General features: G+C 37.9%; 1 long non-coding RNA gene across 2 annotated transcripts in view; it reads left to right on the forward strand.

Annotated features, from left to right (window-relative positions):
• Positions 1-23,510, forward strand: part of LOC107222249 — a 37,511-nt gene extending 14,001 nt beyond the window's left edge. The window contains exons 1-4 of one of the 2 annotated variants that reach the window (XR_001525638.2): positions 11,032-13,650; positions 20,751-21,242; positions 21,552-21,763; positions 23,141-23,510. This is a non-coding gene — a long non-coding RNA (uncharacterized LOC107222249). Of the gene's footprint in view, positions 1-11,031; positions 13,651-20,750; positions 21,243-21,551; positions 21,764-23,140 lie in introns of those variants that run through there. The other variant, XR_006902747.1, reaches the window with a different exon arrangement.
• The last annotated feature ends 1,516 nt before the right edge of the window (positions 23,511-25,026 follow it).

Raw genomic sequence — 25,026 nt, forward strand, 5'->3', positions numbered from 1 at the left:
GACTTTGGTAGCAAGATATTGTCAATCGTGGAGTTTCATACTGAGGATACCGTACAAAAGTACGAATGAAATAGAAACTGATCATTGTACACAGGATTAATAATAAAAATGGAAATCAAACATGAATATTCATTTTTTACGCCGATTGATAAAAATTTGTACGTCGTAACCAAAACGCTATAATGAGAAAATCGGAAGGTAGTTTTTTCTGTAATCGTATTATTATTGGTCGTAACTAGAAGGAATAATCAAGTGAAAGGCTTAACGCTCTTACCTAAAATTGAAGGTGTAACGTCCGACCGGAATATTGATATTTTAAACACATTACTACCGGTGAATATTATTTACATTAATCTCAAACTTTAGTAGGAGAATCTTGTGATAAAACTATAGTTGAAACACGTTGTCTACGTGTTGAAATCCCACCATAATGTGTATTATTTATTAAAAACTAAATTATCTGAAATATCACGAGAATCTTTTACGTTATCTTATCATAACTACGTCATCATAAAATATCAATCTATACCTATGAACCGAACTCATTTATGTTGTTGTTTGATATTACAATCGAGGAGGTTTTTATGAGTTATGCGTATCACAATACGTTATTATAAATATAAAAATATCTTCTGAAGCCTTGAGGGACGCATCCGATATATCAAAAAATGTATTATCAATCAAATTGTTTATATCGCAACACCAAATGTTTTATAATTATACATGCAGGAATAATTCCTAGAGGTGAAGCAATATTGTGCGATACAAGAAATGTATTTTAAAGTAACATAATCGAGTACGTTTTAAACATCTCATCAAAAATAGAATGGTAAAATCCTGAGACTTTATTCTATTACATTATTACAAACCAAAATGAATGAAAAAATTATCACAGTACAGAAAAAAAAGGTCAAAGATCGATAATAAGAAACAAGTACAAACAAAAAAAAAAAAAAAAATAAGAATAGAAACAAAAAAGAAGCAGAAATATTAGAAGTATTACTTGATTTGTTGCAATAGACTCTAGATCACCGATCCACCGAAACAAAAGAGAACTGCATTAAAAAGTGATATCTACATTTAGAACTAACCGTATTATATTTTTATTATATACCTGACGAATGGAAAGTTAGAGGACATTGATGAGCCAAGTTTTTGCTTTCAGCAGTAATTAAGGGAAAAATTAGGAATAGCTTTACGTAGATATAATAAAATAGTTACCAGTCAAGATTAGATAAGTTTAAAAAGTGCAAAATAAAACAAAACGAAGATAAAACAAGTGAATTACTTGGATGAATATAGTAAACGATCTACACGTAACATAACAGTTCAACCAATAATGCCAAACATACTTAGGTGTAGGATGAATTTCAAATTGAATACTTATCGATATTTTTTCTTAGATAAAATTCAATCTATTCATCACACATGTATATGATGATTCCCTACATTTTTTTGAATTTATTTCTCTACGACACTATTTTAATTAGTAATATAAACACCATCAGCGAAAAGCTAATGGCGAAGCTTACATTACGCAAAATGAAGATTTTTGTTAGAAACCAAATTCACTCTGTGAAAAATTGGTGCTTTAGTAGCCGCATGTTTCTATAGAATGAATAAATGCGTTTTGCCTTCATGATACAGATTGTTGTTCTGATAAATTTTTTGCCACTAAATAATGTGTTTTGAGGGAAGAATGATTTTTTATATCATATTTGGTGACCGTATTCAATGAAACCAGGAAAAGTTTACAAAATGTCGATAATCAAGAACTAATTGATGAGATATGATATAAAAATATTTTTTTATCATTTTGAATTTTTCTTATCAGTTGGTCACAGTTCATTGTTTCGTCGGAAAAATACTCGATTATTCAACTTCCGGGAAAATTATTTGTCACTTACCCTTTAGTATTTTCAGATGATTTCGGGCTGTCGGAGGCGACTGGATACGTGATGAACTTCTTAGTAATCTCTGATACTAATTGAATGCCGTTAGGGCGTTGATGGGGTGGTTTAAAAGTTATCAATAGATTTACCTCGCAATTCAGATCAAACTCAATAACAAAAGGTAATTCAAAGTAACAGAAAACAAAAATTTATTGAAAATTAGTTGGTTAAGGTTATCAGAAAACGTGGTTTTCAAGATGAAAGAACTTGTATAATTCAGCAACAGACAGAGCTTGGAATTCACTTTGCATTTAATTTAAGATTTATTCTTCAATGGATTTTAATAAGTAAAGCATCGCTAGGAAGCTGGTTTAGAAGAACAGCTCCGAAAGGTTTTTTTTTCACGAGCTGCTGCACGAGAAGGTTTTTTAGTACTGCCTCGTTGAGATTATTTCTGGAGGAACCTTTTTGAGTACTGCCTCCATTCTAACTGTGCAATTTTTCTCTTGGAGTTCCTTTTTCTTTTGCTTGCAATCCCTAACAATCCTGATTAGTTATTCCCAATGTTGTGGAAGGTGGACAAAGAAGGTAGTTTCGTAAACGTAAAATAGTACTTCGGGCCTCCTTATTCACCCCTTCCACTCCTACCCCCTGGGCTTAGGGTAGTGGTTCAGTTAATCCCACTCCGACTCTTGTCACGGAAGCGGTAAGAATTTAATTTCAACATTGTGATATCGCATCCCAAAACAGATACCACTTGATGAATGATGAGGTTTTATTGCATTGCAGGCGCACCCCAGTTCTTATAAGGTATTTTTGGGGTCCAAGATTATCTTTGTAAAAATATTTAGTCCATTTTCCTAGGATACCAAAAAGGACACTTCTCGTTACCAGGTAAAATCCTCTTTGGTGCACACATCCATTTAAGCTTACATGGGCTAAAATGATCGATAACATTATTCTTAAACTCAGAATAAGCAAACCGTCAAATCGGTTTAGAGTAAAGTAGCAAAATTTTCCGAAAGCGGGTAAACAAATGATGAAAAATCGTTGAATGACGATTCGGAGTAAAATGTAAGAACTACTTGGCATGGAATAAGAAGAAACATTGTAAAAGTTGTAAGTAGATATATATTATATCTAACAGCATGTCCGGCACAAGGCAAATATCAGCTTGGCATGTGAACCCGCAAAACTGGGCGCTAAAGATTGTGTGACGGTCACAATCTATACGTGATCAGCCCCTCGACATCCGCGAGGTCGCAATTGCCCCTCCCCCCGCCCTCACTCCTCCGCCATCCCCCACCGCCACCAACCGCCCCCCCTGTCGAGAGCTTGCACTCCTCTCACATAAAACATCTGGTGGCCAACCGGTAACAGACGCAATTTTTTCATGTCAGTGGCGGTAGTCAGCGGATATGTCGTCCAAGTACTCCCCGTTATCTCGACGTTGTGCCTTAAGCATCGATCAAAGGCACATTTCCACAGTTCCGGTACACTATAAGCCAATTGGCGCATACGGCCGGTCTTTGCAGGAGTTTCTTTGTAGTCTGTCGAATATTTTACCGTTGACGTTACGTCTATCGCGGTTGATCCGTAAACATTCGCGACAGTCATGCTAAAAGCACCCATCAAAGTCGAGGATGTGACACGTTCCATTGTTTGCGACGCTATGTCCGTCCATTGTGCGACCTGTTTCCAGGATTTCGGATAGCGTCTAGTTCCAGCATGCTTCATGAAAATGTCCAGATTAGCCTTTTTCAAGACCAGCCATTCCATAGCCTTGCGAGCCTTGGCATCCGCAAGACGATAATCGCCCGATGGCAGGATACCTGTTCGTTCTGCCTTGAGCATCGATCAAAGGCACATTTCCACAGTTCCGGTACACTATAAGCCAATTGGCGCATACGGCCGGTCTTTGCAGGAGTTTCTTCGTAGTCTGTCGAATATTTTACCGTTGACGTTACGTCTATCGCGGTTGATCCGTAAACATTCGCGACAGTCATGCTAAAAGCACCCATCAAAGTCGAGGATGTGACACGTTCCATTGTTTGCGACGCTATGTCCGTCCATTGTGCGACCGGTTTCCAGGATTTCGGATAGCGTCTAGTTCCAGCATGCTTCATGAAAATGTCCAGATTAGCCTTTTTCAAGACCAGCCATTCCATAGCCTTGCGAGCCTTGGCATCCGCAAGACGATAATCGCCCGATGGCAGGATACCTGTTCGTTCTGCCTTGAGCATCGATCAAAGGCACATTTCCACAGTTCCGGTACACTATAAGCCAATTGGCGCATACGGCCGGTCTTTGCAGGAGTTTCTTCGTAGTCTGTCGAATATTTTACCGTTGACGTTACGTCTATCGCGGTTGATCCATAAACATTCGCGACAGTCATGCAAAAAGCACCCGTCAAAGTCAAAGATGTGACGCGTTCCATTATCTGCGGCATGGTATCAGTCCAATTTGCGGCCTGTCTCCGGGATTTCGGATAGCGTGTAGTTCCAGCATGCCTCATGAAAATTAGACTTTTTTAGAACGAGCTATTCCAAAGCCTTGCGATACTTGGCATCGGCAAGTCGATAATCGCCCGATGGCAGGATACCTGTTCATTCTGGATGTAGAAAATTTTTACGGAATACCGCTGAACAAGCCGAGGCAATCGTCATGCTATCTGCGAAAAGAGATACTCTGCTGCACTTCAGAAATATGTTCCTGGATGTTACGTTCTCGTGCCGCAATATATCCTCGTGCAACCAGCAGTACGGTAGCAGTTCCGCACCATCGTCAAACACATGATCGTTCGCTTCAGCCTTGTTTGTGCCATGAGTAAAACTATGTTCGCACAGTGCTGATCATGGTGTCCGAGAAATACACGATTCAAGGAAGTAGCCGGTAGAGCGAATACTTTCGGTAGCGCCGATAATGCCATATAAAGCATATATGCCAGAGAGTCTAGAAATCTGGTGTGAGCCATTTCTAGTATGATGATTTTGATACCGATCAAGATGACCTGCGGCGTTGACGAAAATACAACCAGACACACAATCCGTAGTTTTGGGTTGTCAAATACCGATTATGCATTAGAATGCACTGGACAACTCGATTCAATCGACCGGTTCAGATAAACCGGGATTAATAATTGTGTGCACTGACGGTTCGACTTTAAAACGTCGAACTTTGCTCAGGTGCTGCCAAGGTGTTGCACTACTGGGGTCGTTTCTTTAGTTGTAAATGACCGAAGGGGCAAAATTTCCCGCTTTAATCAATCCCATGGATACGGAAGCTGCCATTGCCGGAGGATCCCCCAAGAATTCGGTCATAAACAAATTCAATAGAACTATAACAATAAATCAATAATTACTATCCAGCCCGGAACCAATAAACTAATTGTAAGCGTCACCCCAGAACAATGAAACACGACCAATCCAGTCGTCCAACACTCAGCAACCTCCATGTTTCCGCATAACCTCATTTAGATTGATCTTCTTTCTGTTCCTTTCACAGTCGTTTTTCGTCTTATTTTCTCTTCTTTCTATTACTCGACCCGAAATTGCAAACCCTGAACTACGCTTCGCAAAAGGCTGAGAGGTAACTAGACTCTGTGCCGACCTGATTCAAGTCTACGCAACTACGCAGGTTCCATAAGGTTAGAGTCACAGGTTAACACTAACAACCCACTGATACAAAGTAACATCCCATAGAGTAAAACATGACAGAAATGATTGAACGCAACCACTCACGGCCCTTTCGGCCCCACCCACGGGATATACTAACCAATCCTGGACTAACAATACCCGACCCAACCCCCTTGTCCTTAGAGACTCATTTATACCAAAACCCTAGAGAAACAGGAAAATAAGCATTAGAAATAATCAACCCACACACACACACACACACACACATCACTCATGCGAACGAACTGAATTGTGACTCCAGCGCGTGTTTGTGTTCCGACAAAAACTCATGAAAAACCGATCTTGAAAATACATAACGAATGCCCACTCCACTCCCAGCGTACTATAACAGACCGAAAGTCGAAAGAAATACCTTAACGGAAGGAATCCAAATTTCGTATTAATCTCGTATAACCGAAACCATAAACACGACCATCGCAAATAATGTTATAGTGTTTTGATTTTACAAAATGCAACTTTTAGCACATGTCGAGGACTTAGTTGTAATATTACTTGCACCGAGTTTTGAAAAAAGTACATAAGAAGTGCCAAACATTGTATCAACATCACGTATCAGACGGGGTAGTCAGAAGTGTCAAACATAGTATCAACATGACGTTTCATGATACAATAAATATTAGGCACATCAAATTTGTAAGTAAGGCTGTCAGTGTCGGTGTACAATTTGGCCTGTTTGACAGAAAAGTTAGGTTTGACATTATTATAATGAAAATCTTACAGAATAATTTTCAATAGATCTCGGTTTTTGACACCGATGTATATATGCTTACTGAAGAAACATTTGACACGATTCATTCCTATAATAATCATATCTGTGTGAAATACGTTGCAGCTGTGTTTAAAGTTTTTCTGAGTAAAAACGTTCTCGCACCACCTCTACCCTCCCATTTTGTGATCGATTTGACATCTTTGTGATTTTACACATTCTTCATAGTCTTACCAAACACCGCGGTGTTCATAAATTTATAAAGGATTTTCTCAAACTCATTTCTAGACTGCTTGCGCATGTTGGTGTTGAGAGTGTGTAAGGTTCGAACTACCGAGATCGCGCGAACTTTAAAACTATGCACTTTCGTTAATTTTAATACTTTAAATTTTTGTAGTGCAATATATATTTTGTTTTGGGATTAAGGGTGGTGATGAGTTTAGCGCTTTTACCACCCGGAGGCGTGAAATGTTTTGGACAAAGCGGCGGATCTTTATGATCCTAATGGACCTCTACAGGACAGTCCAAATCTACCTCCAGGATCTAACCGATCGATGAATCGTCTGGGTGAGTTGTTCTAGCGATTCCATTCCGCTCCCACTCGAACGAGCCGATCGGTAAATTTGCGCTCATAACCGCATCGTACAAATTGTTCACATCGAAATACATAAGACATGATTCAGCGTCACCCGGATTAAATTCTTCCCCCCTAAATCTGTTACTGGCTAGAGCGTATCGATCACAGTGTTGTGCTACGCCGCCTCGAATACTTGTTTTAATAAATGAGACCATTTGAGGTTCGTCTCAAAGTTGTTACTTACTCTCGAGTGTTTAAGCATCGCGTCAAAATCAAACCCCGGCGTCGTGTAGTATCTCGATCATGCTCCAACCGGAATTACGTTGTACGGGACTGTTTGTCTTCGCAAGCAGATCGTTTCGTGCGTACGTAAACTAGTCGTCTATATCGTTCCAGAGGAATGTCATCGCAAATTTGCAAGCCAGTGAGATGTTTATCTTCACATTCCCCTCAACGCGCTCCACCAGCCTCAATCTGCGGACGATTATCTTCTGCGTATCGTCCAGAAAGGTTTTCAAATTCTTATGATGCAGATTGGTGACAATGCCGGTGTGAATCCGTCTGGCAAATGCGCCATCGACATCGTTCCACTGTGATACCTGAAGGCTTCCGATATTACCGCCCTTGACAACAACATGCTGCTGCTGCTGCTGTTGCTAAATCTTTGCCACGCAAGATTGCATAAGTATTTTTGTACGTTGGATTCGTTGTTTTACACTGAAACTCATTCTCAGGCGCATTAAAATATCATGCAGAAGTTGGATATTTTCCATTCCAATGCCGATCCAATGATTGAAAATGTTGTGATTCTCCGGTTCAGGAGGCGAGTCTCTCAGCAAATTATGTGCGGTCTTCATCAGCTTGATTAGTTCTGAGTATGCTTCTTCAGCCATGGCTTCAACGTTAATACTGATGATATTGAGCTGAAAAGGATGACGGTGAATTAATATCTCACGAATTTACAATAATAAGGAAGTTGAGTTTAATGTTCGTGACCGTTTATTATATGACTCAATTTTCGTTGGGTAAAACAGTCAAGTTGAGAGCTTCTTCCGAAAATTTTCTCTGCATATATTTTTCCACGTTGCATTTTGGTCATACACCACGTGGTGTGCTACCGAATCAGCGATTGGCTGGTTTGCACATGGGCGTAAACATAGCATCATGTTTTGTTCTGTATGAACTTGAATAGCTGTTTGGAATTTTTTCACACATTCGAAAAATTCCCCGTGCAGGAAAATTTTTTGACAAAGTTACCGGTGGAAAAGTGTTCATTTGAAAACTCCAAGACTTGGAACAGTTTACTTCGTAAGTAGTTTACCGAATAAAGGGTTACGGTGTTTTCTCTGCTAATATACGTTTGCATTATTAATTTTCTTTCCCTTGGTATAATATGCCTTAGAATAATATTCAACTGATTTTTTAAATTTTGTTTCGTTTTCAATTTCCACCACCGTAGAAGCTTTTTTCTCTAATATATAACGCCAAATCAATGCTCTTGCGATACGGCAAATGCCTTTTTTTTAAATCTCCCATTATCATCGCATTTAATTAGCACACTGAAAAAAAGTTTTCTAAATTCTTGTAATTTTTCTGTATTCTCTTTCTGTTTCTGTTATATGCAAATACTGTTTCAATAATAATTCGAGAAAAAATTTCAGTTTCATATTCAAAAAAGGGTTTGAAAAGACGGCCTTCAGAGTCTCCACCCCGATCCGGATTCAAACGATTGCGAGGGGAGCACTGTTTCGATGATTAAGAGGACGATAGCGCCGCGGATACAATTATCATCGATCCTGAGATTGAAAATAATACGGCTCGTAATGCTCCTCGATTCATCGAAGGATGAGGAGGATTCATTCGCCGAATATTGATGATGGGGAATGCGCGGTTAAGCATGTTACCGCAGCGGAGGAACAGGATGCGGTTGTGGAGTTAAAATGGATTTTTTATAACTGTGAAGGAGTCTATTTGCGCTTCGACATGTTGCACGAGGATTTTGATCGCGCATCTGCGAGCGGGTGAGACAATTCAGCAGGATTGACGATGAGGGTTTTTTTTTTTTCAAAGCAGAATTGGTACATAGCACATTATTGAAATAAAATTCTAGTTACTACAACCCTTTTTCTGTATCTATCACTTCAATAGGTGAAAACTATTTTTCCAGGTTACAGATTTGTTAAGTATATTAATGTCTGCAGATACAGCGTCACACGTTTTCACTGAAGACGGTGAGGTTCAAGGCTTTCCCCACTGATTTATTTCACACATGGGAGAAGGAGACTATAGCCATAATGTTAGGTATTGAAAATAATGCTGATGACAGTGATCGGGATAATGAGGATTTCATGGATTATTTTGAAGACTAAAACTATAAATTACATAAGATTCACAATTATTCGTTGCACATTTTCCCACAAATAAATTTATATAATAAGAATGGATAAAAGTTATGAAGGTATATGTACAACTGTAATAAATTCTTTTTTTTTCCACGTATGTAAATAATTTTATTCAATACTTCATTCGAATTCTATGTATGAACTAGTATATAGTTATATATAATTGTAATAACTGTAATGAATTCTGTTGGTATTTTTGTAAATATTTCTTGCATTCCAGACGATCTTTAATTCGAGGATTCGGTCCATTCGCTATATCACCAGAGGCATCTGCGGCCATGTTGTCGTCCAGTTTTGTAATCTCGGGCGATTTATCCCGTACCTCATTAATGGTGTTTGATGCGAACGTGTGGATGAATTCTTTCGGAAAAAAGCGATATCCACAGACCTCATTTCCCTTGAAGCACCTCTATTCAGGGTGGTCATTATACCAGATCGTTCCTTCTTCCGCGTGCTTCCAGATATTACCCGATGGGAAATACCCATGATTTAGGTCATGCCAGGGCGTCGCTTATACATATTTCAATTTTTCCAGTTCAAAGGGTGTGATGTGCAATTCTTCCATATTAGTGAACCGCGTTGTACCATCGACGGGTTGTATCTTTGGTAAGTCACATGTTCCCACTTTGAGAAGGTACACCGTGGTTAGATTTATCATTTTTGATCCACAGTCGTAGGCGATTAGGGCGGTGACTATTCAGATCAGCTAGGGTAGAAGCACTAGTTTGAAATCCATGTTGGTTTCCTGTATTGTAGTTGAACCTGGGAGCCCTAAACGAGTGTTGAATAGAGGTCACTCCGTTTTCCTTGATTGTCGACAACGGTGGACGTTCGTGGTTTTCAGATTTACTATGTTCTTGAAGCGTCCTTTCAGTAGCAAGGCAGTTTCTGATGCCTTGACATAGATTAACGTTTCGAAATATGGAGTGTCGATGGTTCTAAGCATATCATCAACGTTGCCGATACCGTAATTCTAGTCGAGCCCGCGGAAGTGTTCTGTTAATTGTTGCTTGATTGCCTGGGTATTCGTAGGTAAGGTGGTTTTGTCCATTTCGCTTCGGATTATTAAATGATTTATTAATCCTTCAAAGCAGCTGAGTATTGCAATTTCCTTTATCAGGAGGATGTTGTTTCCTCTTTGGAATTCTTGGAGGTCCATAATATGCATCCTGGAGCTTTAATTGTTATGTTTGTTATGTTCAGCGTCAATTCGGTTGTGATACGGGTTGTCACAGAGTTATCTTGTGATGAGAGTTTCGGCATGGTGGCTTCTTCCGCAGCGTATATCTGTGTGTTAGCATATGATGTCACCTCTTGGGAACTTCCGGGTTCTTTTACTGTTTTTTGTGGTTTTCGATGATTGTTCTTGCATAAAGGTCGGCTATTTTCCTATTTTTATTCTACGGTTGGTCATATTTTATGTATATTCGATACGCTAATAAAGGTATTTATGCTCGCTCCATGGTTGGTTATGGTGATTAGTTTTATGAAGTTGTATACGTTACGGTGATTTAGGTGCGGTGGATAGGTTTAGGTTTTTCGGTCGGTTGTCACCGTCATTGGAGATTTAGATTAATTCGTCATGACCGGCTCGATACTGTTTGATTTTACTGTGATTCGTATTGTCCAGTTTTACAGAAAATAGGTCGCCCTCGTTATCTTTGATTGTTGCGATGCTTAGAGGGAGTGCTTAGTAGTCAAGTTTGTCAGCGACAACGTGCTGGTCACCGTTCATAGTAAGGTTCAGGCACAAGCTGTAATTGTATTTTCCGAAGGTTGAGTCATTATCCCATACCATCTGGCGGATGAAATTTTTTACCCAATTTGGTATTATTCTGTTACATCTTATTACGACGATGCTACCAACATGTATCACTTCCAAGATCCGCTTGCCCGTGCGGAATTTGTCATAGAATATTATGACTCAATCTTGGACACGAGCCAAAAGTTGCATAGTGTTATATCTGTGCACTCGTATATTATTTGCGACGATAATTTTCATGGTTTCCGTTTGGTGTGATTGATACTGAATCAGGATTTCTTACGTTAAAGTTTTTCTTCTACTCTCAGTGTGTTATAGTACGTTGAGAGTGGGATGGAAGTTCGGTCAGTATCTTCACGATTGGTCCTTGATGAATATTGTCAGATTCCAAACACGCACTCAAGTTATAATTTAGCATGTAGTTTTGTTGGTTGTAACGTTTTTATGCAAGCAGGAGACAACAATTTGCGCAAGTAGTGTCACAATGTGAACTGACTTAGCTGACATATGAGGATTGAGTTTTAGTTGGTCGAGGATTTTCGGATAGGTGCGTATTTACGGAAGAGAAGATTGGGTCAGGTTTTGTTAATCTTGGGTTGGTTAGGGCAACTCGTGGGTGGGGAGGAAATCGCCGTAAGTGGTTGCATTCTATCATTCTTCTTATCTCTTACTCTGTTTTACGTTACTTTACGTTAGTAGGTCGTTGGTATCAACTTGTGACATTAAAGCTATGGAGTGGGATTTGCAAAGTTGCGTAGACTTGCGGAGATTCGCGCTTCGGCCACTATGGCGCTGTAGGTTTTTCTGTATTGCCAACATAACTGTCTAACGTAAAACATTAGCCGTCTCTGATTCATGTATGTCCCCGAGCGCACATACGCTATGTAAATGCAGTACGTATGTAATATTCGTATAGTAACTATGATATTTTATATATAGTGTAATTTCTGAAGAAAGGAGAGCACAACAGATCTCTCATTAAAGGAAGTTTTTTATTTTTAGGAGGTTGTCACCCCTGGGACGTCACACTTTGCTACTCGGCCTATTCAAGACCTTACCCACATTGTACGTATTGCGCACAACTCTAAAGAGTTTTACCAGAGATTCACACAACGTCATATGACCGATGATGAGCAGGTTCGAAATCGCTGCAATGTTCAACTTTGATGCGGAATTGTTATCGTATTGCCAGCGGAAGTGGCCGAGAGTTCGAAATTCCGGAAAGAAACTGCAAAGTAGACTGATACCATGTCGCAGACGATGGAACGCGGCACGTCTACTGGTTTGACGGGTGCTTCTGGAACGGCTATTGATATTGTTCACTTCTGGTATTAAAAAACAAAAAAAAAACAATCCTAACGGCATTTCAGCTCGTACACATCCAGCTACTGTTCAATCAACTAACATATAAAGTTATTTCTAACGAAATCGACACTCGTCAAATTTAAATAATCGTTTTGCGCAATGGTCATTTGAAATTCACAAGTGACGATTGCGTTAAAAAAAATTTTCTTATGTACTGTTTCATTGAACGATAGTTACACGTGTACGAACTAAATGCCATTTGGGTCCTTTTTCAGGTTAGCAAAAGTGAAGAAATTCGTGGATTCACAGACGAGGAGGATCAGCCGATGGGGGAATTTTTCATAAAAATTGTTGACAATGTTTTCACACGAACATCTAAAATGTCCATAAACATAGGCTGAAAATTTGAAAGTACCTGATTGCACAATTTCATTTTTTTTCCTTATAAATTACAAAAAAACTCTTATTTTGGCGGCTCAAAATTAGACACCCCACTTAAGTATGGCGACGTTCAGCATTTTCATCGAAACCGTTTGAATTGTTCAATCTTTCATCCCTAGATATATTCTTTTTTTCATCTACCCGCCTCAACATTCATACCTAAACATAACCATTGCAAATTTTTTTCGAGTAAATTTCAGCTCGCTTCAAACAAATAAGAATCAAGGCCGGTCCGGCTAATTTCAAAGTATTATACTTCATTTCAAAGCGAGTACCAAGAAATGTTTGTTATGTTGTGTCAAAGCTTTTCGAGAAGTCGCAGAGCACCTTTGTGAGTGCGAGGCTGAAAGTAGTCCGCTCGACCAATCGTGGAGCGCGTGATGAAAAGGTAATTTGCTGATGGGCCGGCTAGTTAGGCGTAGTAATACATTATTGCGCTGACGCGAGTCGCGCGCAGCGATACGATTCGAATCCGCTATTCTGTTCATTCTTCGTCCATAAAGTCTCGGGTTGAGTCGATCTGAGACTCCGGAGTTTGTCTGTGTTGCGAGCCTCATAATCCGTGTTTGAAAATATTTGCCTGCTAAGTGACAGACGGAAAAGTGACTTTACTCCGAAATCAATCTTTGACAATAACTCTCGACTTCATTCTTTTACGCGTTGCTGTACCACAGCGTTAGTTTGTTACTGATCACGGCTATCAAACTCACAATCAGTGTATCGTGTGTTAATGCAATTAACGGTCCTCGCTAACTCGAGTAAATTCAGTGATCGACTTTTTCGGACAGCTGTGTTACGGACGTTTCAAACAATTTGTGCCGACTATGCGGTGAGCTGGCAAAAGGAGTGAAGTAGTATTTCGGTGTTGGGGTGAGTCGAAGTTTTTCATATCCCATATTTTCCATCGTCGTCAATATTGCCATTTTGTTACGAATAATATTGACTCGTAATTTTATTGATTGCAAAAGAGAAAAATCGAACTCACGCGAACTTTTGTTAACGTCTGATCAAATTACACATCGCTTGTTTGTAAATGACAAAAGGTCATGAGCGCCAATAATATGATTTTATTGGCAAGAGTCCGTATCGAAACCGTTTTTTCTTGCACTCGCTTTCAATGCATCGAAAATACGTGGATCTATTGAAATTAGCAAGCATAATAAGTGAGTGGAAAAGATCTTATTTTAAGCAGATACGACATTTTACTTTCCTTATTATTAATTTTTCAATCACATTTATTGATGGCAAAAGGATCATCCAACAAAAGTTCCAAATTTTTTGTTCTACAGTTTAAAAGTATTACTTTGTATTTATCTGTAAGTCTTCACCGTGTTTACATAGAAATGCAGCGAAGAAGAAAACACGAACTCTTCCTTTTTCAATCGATTTACTGATGATAGAAGGTCGTTTTTTTTTCAATTATTTCCAAATTCTAGACATCGTGTCGATGAATACCGCGTCTGGAAACGATGATTGCGATAAACGATAAACGATTGAAATTTTATCACATTGTGCTGACAATTTTTCATTTGATGACTTCATTCCATGCACATGTTTAAATTATTGCCGCGGAAATTAGTACGTTTTAGTTATTGCCGGGAAAACTATCATGTTTCGATAGTCAAAATGACTTTAATACATTATTTCTATATTTTACAGCACATAGTCTAAGAATGATAAAACGTCGCAAAATAGAAATATTATTCGCTTCCATTTGACGAACGATACTACTTTTCACCGTGAAATCCGAAACACGCTAGTTTTTGCGAAAAATCTGAATCTTGCTACTTTTCGTAAGAGGCGTCGATACGATATTCTGTTTTAACGATAAAAATTCGGAAATTTTAATGGATCTTTGCTTTCGGGTCTACAGTGTAGAAAGGTGTGCGAAGTAAACACGACTTGTTTTTATTTTGACTTGTAGAGCTCGCCGACCGGCTCGCGACTGGCGAGATGCGCCAAGAGTTTTTGTAAGTGACAAGGTATATCCCTTGTTTGTCTCAAACTTCTTTACGAGCTACGAATAATTTTTACACAAAAGATTCGTAAGCCTTTTAGAAAAAACCAAAATATTATCCAATAAGCAATTCAAGTTCCACAATGAAATACGAATTTGAAACCGTGGAACGAGATCGGCAGCACGGCAGAGTATTTTCTCTGGGTTGAAATATTTCTGTCCTGCCGCAATTCATTGTATTCGCGATACACGATTTTTGCTCGACTGCTTGAAGCTTTAGGCTCGCCTATAGCTTGTATTGAAATCATTATGCTCGCTTAAAAACACCTACTTTATCGGCATGCTGCATAAAGTACAATCGTACCGATATTTATATATACTCGGATAAGACGACTTTTCAAAAAATAAGGTACACATTTCGAGGAAGCTTTTTTCTCATAGTAGAAAGTGCTTCGCTTAAAATTAGAATAGTTTATTAAAAAAAAAAGAACATTAAAAAAAAACTAAGAATTTCTATACAACGGGTATCAGAAATATGTAAAAAAGACACGGGTTCGTACCATGAACGAAAAAAGAAAAAACGAAACGTCGACCACATTTTTATGGATTACATTACATTAATTTATGTCGTAAAAACCACCGAAAAAGAATGATATATTGATAAGTTTTATATTACACATACAGAAATATAATTAAAATAGGAACAAAAAATGCTCATCAATGTTCTTACGTAATAATCGAAGATTCAACGTGTGTAAAGACTGAAGAAGTATCTTGTAAAAAGGTTGCAAAATTATTGAGACCGAAAATCTAGTCTTCTACAGTCGTTTATTTTTAGTAAAATCGTTTTCCTGATTCCAACAAGTGTTATCTGTTTTCCAGGCATCAATTAATGCCGATAAATTTGTAACATCGACTTTAGATCTGAATTCAACGATGCAAAAAACTGCTGAGGCAAATTTTGAGAGATTTGATCGATTTTTTTATTTTGAATTACTATACTGACTTTTTCATCTTCAGTTTAGTACCCATATTTCACATCCAATACGAAATCAACGACCCAAAAGTAATGTTCTGTTGCAAATGTCTAAAAAATTTTACCCAAAAGAAATTCAGTGTATCAAAACAATGATTACAAATAATCAAAGATTAAGGCTAATTTATAATATTGAAATGTGGTAGGTGATCGTTAAAAATAAATGGTTAAATATGATTTAAACTTGTAAAAGATAATATATTCTTCAAACAATTCGGTTATGAATATAAAAGAATTATATTTCGTGTCTCGTTCTTCGAGATTACAATGATGATTATTAAAGTGTATAAATTTATGTAAAAGTAACGTCGGCAGAAGTATTTACATCCAAATACAGTAAAGCTGTATGGCTAGTTAAATTCGACATTTTATGCTCTTTAGAAATGTTGTATCATATTAATTAGAAACGGTAAATATATTATTGCTACGAAGAACGTGTATACTCAACGATTATTACATCTAAAGTTGGTCGGTTTATATTTAAATTATACATTCCGAGTAATACATTTTTCGTTGAAGTTCATGTTTCAGCAATTTCAGCTCCAGTTGTTCCTTTTCTAGCTGCGTTTTCAATATTTGCATTTTGACTTCAGCCTTGGCTCTCATATCTTCTTTCGTCATCTCTAACAATTCAAACTTCGATTGCGCCAAAACGGCAAATTGTTTATTACGAATAGCGGTATTTATTCGTATCACAGTCGTCGCTGGCCGCATTCGATGGACGAGATGGTGACATTTGACACGACAAAGCTACGTCCACGTCCGCTAATGTCAATTGCTCGGTCTTGTTTGCCAGCTGCTCCAATCAGGTTGCTCTGTTTCCTCAAGACTACAATGAGAAGCGAAATTCGCAACACTACGCGTAATTTTCGCGGTCTGACTTCGTCCGTCTTCGACCTATACGGACGCTCCCTTCCAAGCACAAGTGTACCAGAATCTGTGAACTGAAGAAAGATTCTACGTAAGGAAACAAATCATCATAAAGTCGACATTCCTTTAGTCAAGGGTGATTGTCTCGGACTTTATCGAAAACTGCGGTGTTTTAGTCTATATTTGTATACGGGATTAACCGGGTGATGGTATCGGTTTGCTGTGCGATTACAAAGTTCTCGACGTCTAGCACGTTGCGAAAAAAATCAAGTCACAATATCAAGTTGCTTCGTTCAACGTCCCCAAGGTGCCCAATAATTTTATACCTGATAAAGGTGCCAGCTAAAGGTTAAGAAGAATTAAGGAGACTTACCTCGCGATAAGCCGGTATGCTGGATCCTTGTATGTACTGTAATCTTATACAGGGACCATCAGAGTTGTTCAAGTCGTTGAGACTTATTTATAATAACTTTGGATGGGCGATCTTTCAGAATTAATTGGTTGAGATGATTTAATATAGTAAAAGATATACCATTGTTGACGCGAACCCTATTTTGCGTGAATATTGGATGCCACGTGAACTCCTACAACGCGAATTAACGAGCTATAGGTGATTAGGTTTGAATAATGTTGATAGCAATTGACGAAATAACCAATATATTTGACAAGTATAAAGCGCCATGGGTAGATTGGTGTGTTAAGATTGAATTGTTGGCTTATTACACAAATCGACTGATAAGGTTAAAATGACTCGTGGAGTTAGGCGCACGTCTTCTCTATTGAACGGTGCGTGGACAACTGAATTTTGAAATTGAAGGTGAGCTTGGGAGAGGCAAGATTGTGAGAGAAGTTATAGTCTAAGAGCCCGCGACGCCCAGACCTTCGTTATGTTATAAAAACTGAAAATTCTTCTACATATGTCCCCTATACAGGTATAAGCAAACCCAGCCTATACAACCTGGGTCGCGGTGGCTTTGGCAGGTAACAAGTAGTAAAGGTGAGTAAAATTGTGTTTCAAATTTGTGATAGTATAAAACTTAGTTCTCATATATTTTAACTTACAATCGTATCAGAAACCGCCTTGTCTATTGGCGGACACTTAGGACGGTAACAACCCCTTTCCAGACACCCTCACAGTCTAATTATTTATAAATCTACTTTCGTCATAGTATAAAATCTGACTTTTATATATGTTATTCAGAAAATTGTACGAATAATGTTTCCACAATCCCCAGTCACTTTCGATGGTTCCCCCATCTTCTCGGACACATTGAAGTCTACTCCAGGCGTGCGCGCGATGAATATACATATACGTGGATAAGTGGTCCAGTTGCGGTAAAGTGTTATAATGGAAACAGAAGAAACGGATGAAAACAAATTAAGTTGTTTTATTTGTAAGAAAATTGAGGGAAAATTAATTTTGCCTTCTGAAGAAACATTGAAGAAGTGTCAAACTGTTTTGAAAGTCAGAAAAAAACATAAGCTTAAATATGCGAACATTATTTTACCTGATGAATATACAGATGGAGGTTATCACCGGGAATGTCATAAAACATTCACAGGCGTTGATAAACAATACGACAATTCTGAGCCTGCAGATTTAAAAAAGAAAAAAAGAGTAAACAAAAAGTCGTTCAGTGTAGACAACTCATCCACAGAATGGAGTAGCGGCGATGAAGATAATGGATATACCGACGATGACGATGGAAATACTTGAATTTTTTTTTTAAATTTAACAATACATGTTTGAAACTTTATTTTTTTACTTTGTTTTGTAATGGCTATAATTAAAAGTATAATTTAATTCTTTTTCCATTGATTTCATTACGATCTAAATTATTTTCTCTCCTTATAGTAAAACCAATATACATACAAATTTATCTCCTTAACTTTAAACTTCTAGAATTTTATCATCAACTGCCGATTTTTCTTATTATCTTCTGCACAATACTTAAAAAAAAATTATCGATAGATATTGTTTTACAACTTTCTTAAATCACAACTTGATTCCATAAAATTCACTTGAGAAAATTCAAATTTTAGTTGAATACAAAATTTAACGATAATTTGCAAAAGTTAATAGCGTAATAAATCGCATTATTATATTATTGATTTCATAATTTGTTGATATGAAAATGTTTTTTTCATTATTTTTTTAAAATTTACTTTTTTAATCCGTTACAAATCTACATAATTAATTTTCTTGATAAATCTAGAGTACAGATCGCGCTATTTCACTCGCACCACCGTCATGTATATTCATCGCGCGCACGCCTGGAGTAGACTTCAATGTGTCTAGGGGAACCATCGAAAGTGACTGGGGATTGTGGAAACATTATTCGTACAATTTTCTGAATAACATATATAAAAGTCAGATTTTATACTATGACGAAAGTAGATTTATAAATAATTAGACTGCGAGGGTGTCTGGAAAGGGGTTGTTACCGTCCTAAGTGTCCGCCAATAGACAAGGCGGTTTCTAATACGATTGTAAGTTAAAATATATGGAAACTAAGTTTTATACTATCGCAAATTTGTAACACAATTTTACTCACCTTTACTACCTGTTACCTGCCAAAGCCACCGCGACCCAGGTTGTATAGGCTGGGTTTGCTTATACCTGTATAGGGGACGTATATAGAAGAATTTTCAGCTTTTATAATATAACGAAGGTCTGGGTGTCGCGGGCTCTCACTAAACTTGGAAGGTTGAGAATAGCAGGAAGGGTCGGACGCTGAAGGACTAAGCGAAAGTTAGAAAAACCAGATGTGTGGCTGTAAATTATCCCTTTTTTTACCTAGCGAGGGTTTTGCGACGCAACAACTATAATGCTTCGGTTAACTCTGGCAGTAGCTCATTTAATTTTTTATTGAGGTCGAACATTACTGGAAGGAAAGTCTTACATTTTATTTTCATTTCGGCTTTTATCAATTCATGCGGCTTTTTGGTGATAGAAACGTACTGGTAATTCTTGATGCCAGTTTTGAGCACAGCTTGGTCAAAGAGGTGAAGCATAATTGATCTTGGTAATGGGATTTTTTTTATTTTTTTATTTTTCGACAAGTAGTTTAATCAAGAAGATTAAAACAAAATTGTTCCCTAGATGGTTAGAGTTCGACAGTTTGTGAAAAGTTTTGGACTTTGGTAAACTTTTCGGAACTTTTGAAAACTTTTGGAATACGTTTGGAAACTGGATAATGATTAATATCGATTTTTATTATTGTTCCTTTCGATATTTGCGTTAGATAAAACTGAAACACTTAGGCGAAACGGATGGTAGCTTTTATTATATACATATATACTTGTACATGCCTGAGTCCTTGCTAACAATACTTGAAATTCATACCACGATAAAATGAATTACAGTTAATATCATTTATTCACCAAGAAAGATTTATAGAATAATTCTCAACCCATTTTTTAACTTAAATTTCCTAGTATATTGCCATCGATTTTTGCCTTTTCCTTTAGACAGCTTGATATTTTTTATTCCCGATACGCTTCCTTTTGGCTCTACCGGTTTACTGATTACTAATCTGGACAATATTTCTTGCATTTTGTTGCCTACGGCAGTCATTTTGTTCGATTCTAGTTCCTTCTGTTTTCACTTCTTGTTCACGGAGCTTTTCGCTTGATTCTAACGACTTCCTATCTACTTCGGCTTGGCGTTGCTCTAGAGCTTCTTGTTCTGCTCCGAGTCTATTTTCTTTCTTTGATATGTCTTCGCGTAAAAATTCTGCATTTGACTCAGCATATTTTAGCTTTGTGTCATTGTCGGTCGAGATCATCGCCCCCTCCGCTTCCTTTTGACCACTGTTTCTTATTTCCATCGGCATTGTTATACCGTTATTTGTTAATCGTTATTAGAAATCGTCACATTAAACGAGTGTCTTTTACAGAGTCGATGCTACGAGCTGGTGCTGGTCCCGGTGAAATACCATTTTATGAAATTTCGAGATCAGAATTGTGGATTCTATTCCGTTTGTAAATTGTTTATTAACTAATTATTGAACGGAATCCCACCGCTGTCATCATAAATCATACGCGCTGTGACGTCTCCATGTCACTAATAAAATACATAGAAACCAAAACAACTTTTCTTTACAGTTCGTACGTGTGCCGAGAGTCAGCATCAACGTTTCGGAGCCTTGTGTTTATTTGAGGGACTCGGGCCCCCCTTACGAGACGGTACAGCCAAGGAAAGTCGTTGTCGGTGATGTATGGAGTGGTATTGTACGTAATAAATTGAGATTCAGGTATCTCTTCCATGACCGGGACCGGGACCACCTTTCGTCCGATGTCGACCTGTTCCAAGAGAAGGTCTTCCGATACGTCCGGACCTCGTTGGCGGAGAACTATTCCTCTCGGTCGGCCGGCTCGAGTAACGGTGAAAAGGATCGCACGGTCAGAGCGTAAAGATTCCCGCGTTCGTTCCTGACACCGGGAAGTCTGGCTTCTATTTCGGCCTTACTGTTTTTTCGGACGTGTCTACCGGCTCTATCACGAGGCTCGATGCGCGTTGAGGAGGGTTTTGGCATCTACGGGTAAAGGAGAGATGGATTTAATCAAGGCAATGCTAGTTTTGCAAGGGGAAACAGGGTAGGTTACCTGGTTTTTAACTGAAACTATGTATAATTACCTTTATCTCGTAGAGAAAACAACACTGTTTTTTGGTATTTTCGGATTCAGTTATCCCGTATATTATTAAAAACTTTGAATATTTATATAAAACTGAGTCTTAAGCCCAGTTTTAATAAAGTGGAAAAATATTCTCAAGTTGTGAATTTTATAAGAGAAAAACAACTTTATGAATTTTTCTCGATACAGACTTAGCATGGTAACTGAAGTTGGAATATATCTATAAGGATATATACGTGATATATTTATTACATGTATGCATTTCGTTAGAGGCAGGAATATATCAAGATGGCCGCCGTGGTGTTTGTTTCTCCGCATGGGTGGTTCACGAACTGGGCTGCCTGCTGGCTCCGATCAACCGTGTATGCGCGGTTGCTTGACTCGAAGAGTGTAGGCGGATGACGTGTGTATGCAATTGCCTGACTGGAGGATTGTAGGCGCGCGATCTCTGATGCGTTTCTGCAGCTTTTAGGCGTATACAAGTAAATATCGTGATTAATATATATGCAATTCAAAGACAAACACATTTAATGAACCTTGCTTACATTACCCGATATCGATCCCGACAAGCTAAGAATAATTCATCGGTTGAAAGGAAGGTGTTGTTTCGGTTTCGATTTGAAATAGGTGATGTTTTACAAACCATTTTTTTTCAAAATTTCAAATCGGTGACACGCACGGGAAATATGAACTATCAGTTTAATTACATGAAAAAATTCCTCTCAAATAACCATTTATTCTTATTTTGCGTATCAATTAAATTCTTGTTCTTCGACTTATTCATACGATGGAATCATTGAAATGTTCGTATGCTGATTCGAATGATTTTCATTCGGTGATAATAAACTATTTGGACTAGCAAACTGTTGCAGTGAATATTAATAGAGAATTCGTAATTGTTTTGTTTTGATTGCTATTCGTGAAGGGTACACGACATCTTTTTTTAAACCAAATGGTTACTTACAGCCATTCGACTTATATTTATATGATATTCCGTCACTTCGTATTGCTTATCGTACCGTTCAACGATACATATCGAATTGGCTGCTGCTTCTCTGTGTTCGCGTAGTCACCGTCCTCTATGAAAGTGATTATCGACATGTAGTTACCATTAGTTTTTCATAAACTCTCACCTGCGCCCAGTTGGCATCACGATGTCTCGCACAGTCAACGCATACTGTGATCAACACACAGTTATCACAACCATTCTTGTCAAAGTGGAATTACCAACAAAGCGTACGATGCACTCTTTTCAAAGCCAGTTACCGACGGAACGTCTCACACACTTTGATCGTTAGTTTCTATATTTCAACTCCCCTATAATTGAATAACCATAAAATACACCATACAATACAAGCTCATAAACGCTACGAATAAGTATATGTAATATTTCTTGATCATAGAATGTAATGAAGGGAGAAATGAATTTTATTGTCGCAGCTACAGTGAACGTTAAAATCTACAAACCGTAATAAAATTTCTAGACCAAAAAAAGAACTAGTAAGAACAAACAACATTAGCTGTTTCAAAAGAAAACAGGACTTTTTCTACCTTTCTTAGTAGGATCTGATCATGTGTAACTATACTAACATGTAAATTGGGTGGTCTTTACTCTTTGATATGGTCAGTATCAAAATTGGTTGCTTCCGTAAACTAAAATAACTCTAAATAGATTGCAAAAACCTTGAGTACGAACCCGAGCTTCTGTATCTATTCCGAGTTCTACTTCACACCATTCGAATTTCCTTTGACGAGAACCAGGAATTGCTTACGCATTTGTGAGTGCTCGCCGATTTATCGGTTAACACTCTCCTATTCTCCCGCGAATCCCCGTGTCACGCTTAAATTTATGATTTCAGAATCTATTCCGTGTGACGGACATCCGGAAGATGCCACATTTAGATGGTACGTTCGGGGCGGGGTTGAAGTTATGAATTTGAAAAGTTCCGAAAGTGCGTAATTACGAGTTATTTGAGGGCGAAACGAAACTCGAGGTGAAGAAATCAACCTTTTACAAAACAACAAAGTTGGGAATTGTTGCAAGCCCGACCGCTCAGAATTCCAAGATGCAAGGTTCTCAAAATTAAAGATACGATAAAGTAATGTTCCGAAAAGTAAAGTTCCGATAGAGCAAAACATCCGAAAAATGCAGTTTTGATTGAGTAAAGTTCTGGAAATTAAAATAAAACCGCACAGCGTAGTTTCCTCAACGAGTGGGTGTGAAAAATCAGAAAAACCGAAATCGGAATGTCTCGGATTCCGAACGTAAAAATATCGAAAATTCAAAACAAACAAAGATCAGAGGTGAAATTTTACCAAGCAAGAAATTGACAGAACTGAAAATCTTGGACCATTCGGAATTTCGATGTTTCACATCTTAAAATTTCTTCACTTTCGTACTCTCGGAACTTTGACTTGTCGGAGTTATGCACTTTAGGAATTCTCACCCTCTCGAAACTTTGCTCTTTCGGAGCTTTGAGTATCGCGTTTCCGACCATTCGAAACTTTGATGCCTAGTCAAAGTTTGATTACTTTACTTTAAGCTTCGCCACAAAAGAATTCGGAATTTGGCGCTTTCGGAACTGTTCAATTTCTGAATTTCAATCTCGCCCCGTACGTTCTGCAATGACGACGTCGTGTTCCAGAACACGGTGCGGGTTACCGAGGAAGATCGGTTGCTTATGCGGTACCTAGGCGACAAATATGATCGAAATGAATTGCACAATACATTTACTCTGGAACAAGTTCTGTGCAGCATAATTTGATCGTAATCTTTGTCACGACGACGTACGATTCAAATATGATCGTCGACCTTTAAAAATATTTTTATGCCAATCGAGAAATTATCCGAATCATGTAAATTTTTATCATTTCCTTCAATGCATTAGGACAAATTTTATTCAAATTATACAGCCGTAGTATGTGATTTTAATATTATTTACGAAGAAATGAGGATATTTGCCTGTGTATAATGTTTTTGCGAGATGATTCTCATAAAATGATTGAATGCGTATATGTATCTTTGATCATGCACCAGACCTGCTTTTTTGGAATTCGTAGTAACTTTGTAACGGACACTTAGTAACGGAACATCCCCTGAAGAGAATGGCGCTTGAAAATTTCCGAAAACTGACCGTTTACTCGGAATCGTGGCAATAAGGGAGCAGCGCATGAGACGCGTAGTCTTCTTTATCCGCCTATATCTCTCTTAAATATTTGTATATTTTTTAAACTGAAACCGCAAAACCTTATAGCCGAAACTCAAATAAAATCGTTGTGCAAAAGAAAATGTACGTACGTCGTTTCAGTTCTTAACAAATGTCATTTGAATATCATTCCATTTTCTGCCTATTTTCTCTTCCTATTCCCCCTAAGTTCTACGCTCCAGACAAGGGAATAAATTCACGACTGTCAACCAGACTTGACGTTCTCAAATAATCTTCCCGGACACTGGCAAAAATCAGTACCGTCCAAAGTTATTTGTACCACCGAAGCTGTCTCCGTTCTAATTCTTATTTATTTACTTGTCAGGTAGTACAAATTTGAACGTAAGATAATATTCAGCGTTTATACCCTATAGAGGTGCAAAATACCTCAAACAGGACCAACTTGGGAAACAGATTTTCACAAAATTATGTTACCATATAACAGATCAAAATAAAAAAAGAGAATAAAGATAAAAGACGAAATAAAAAGTTTAATAGACTTAAGTGGTAAAATAATTACTTCAAACCGACTAGCCAGT

Source organism: Neodiprion lecontei, chromosome 2 (assembly GCF_021901455.1).
Source record: "Neodiprion lecontei isolate iyNeoLeco1 chromosome 2, iyNeoLeco1.1, whole genome shotgun sequence".
NCBI lineage: Eukaryota > Metazoa > Arthropoda > Insecta > Hymenoptera > Diprionidae > Neodiprion > Neodiprion lecontei.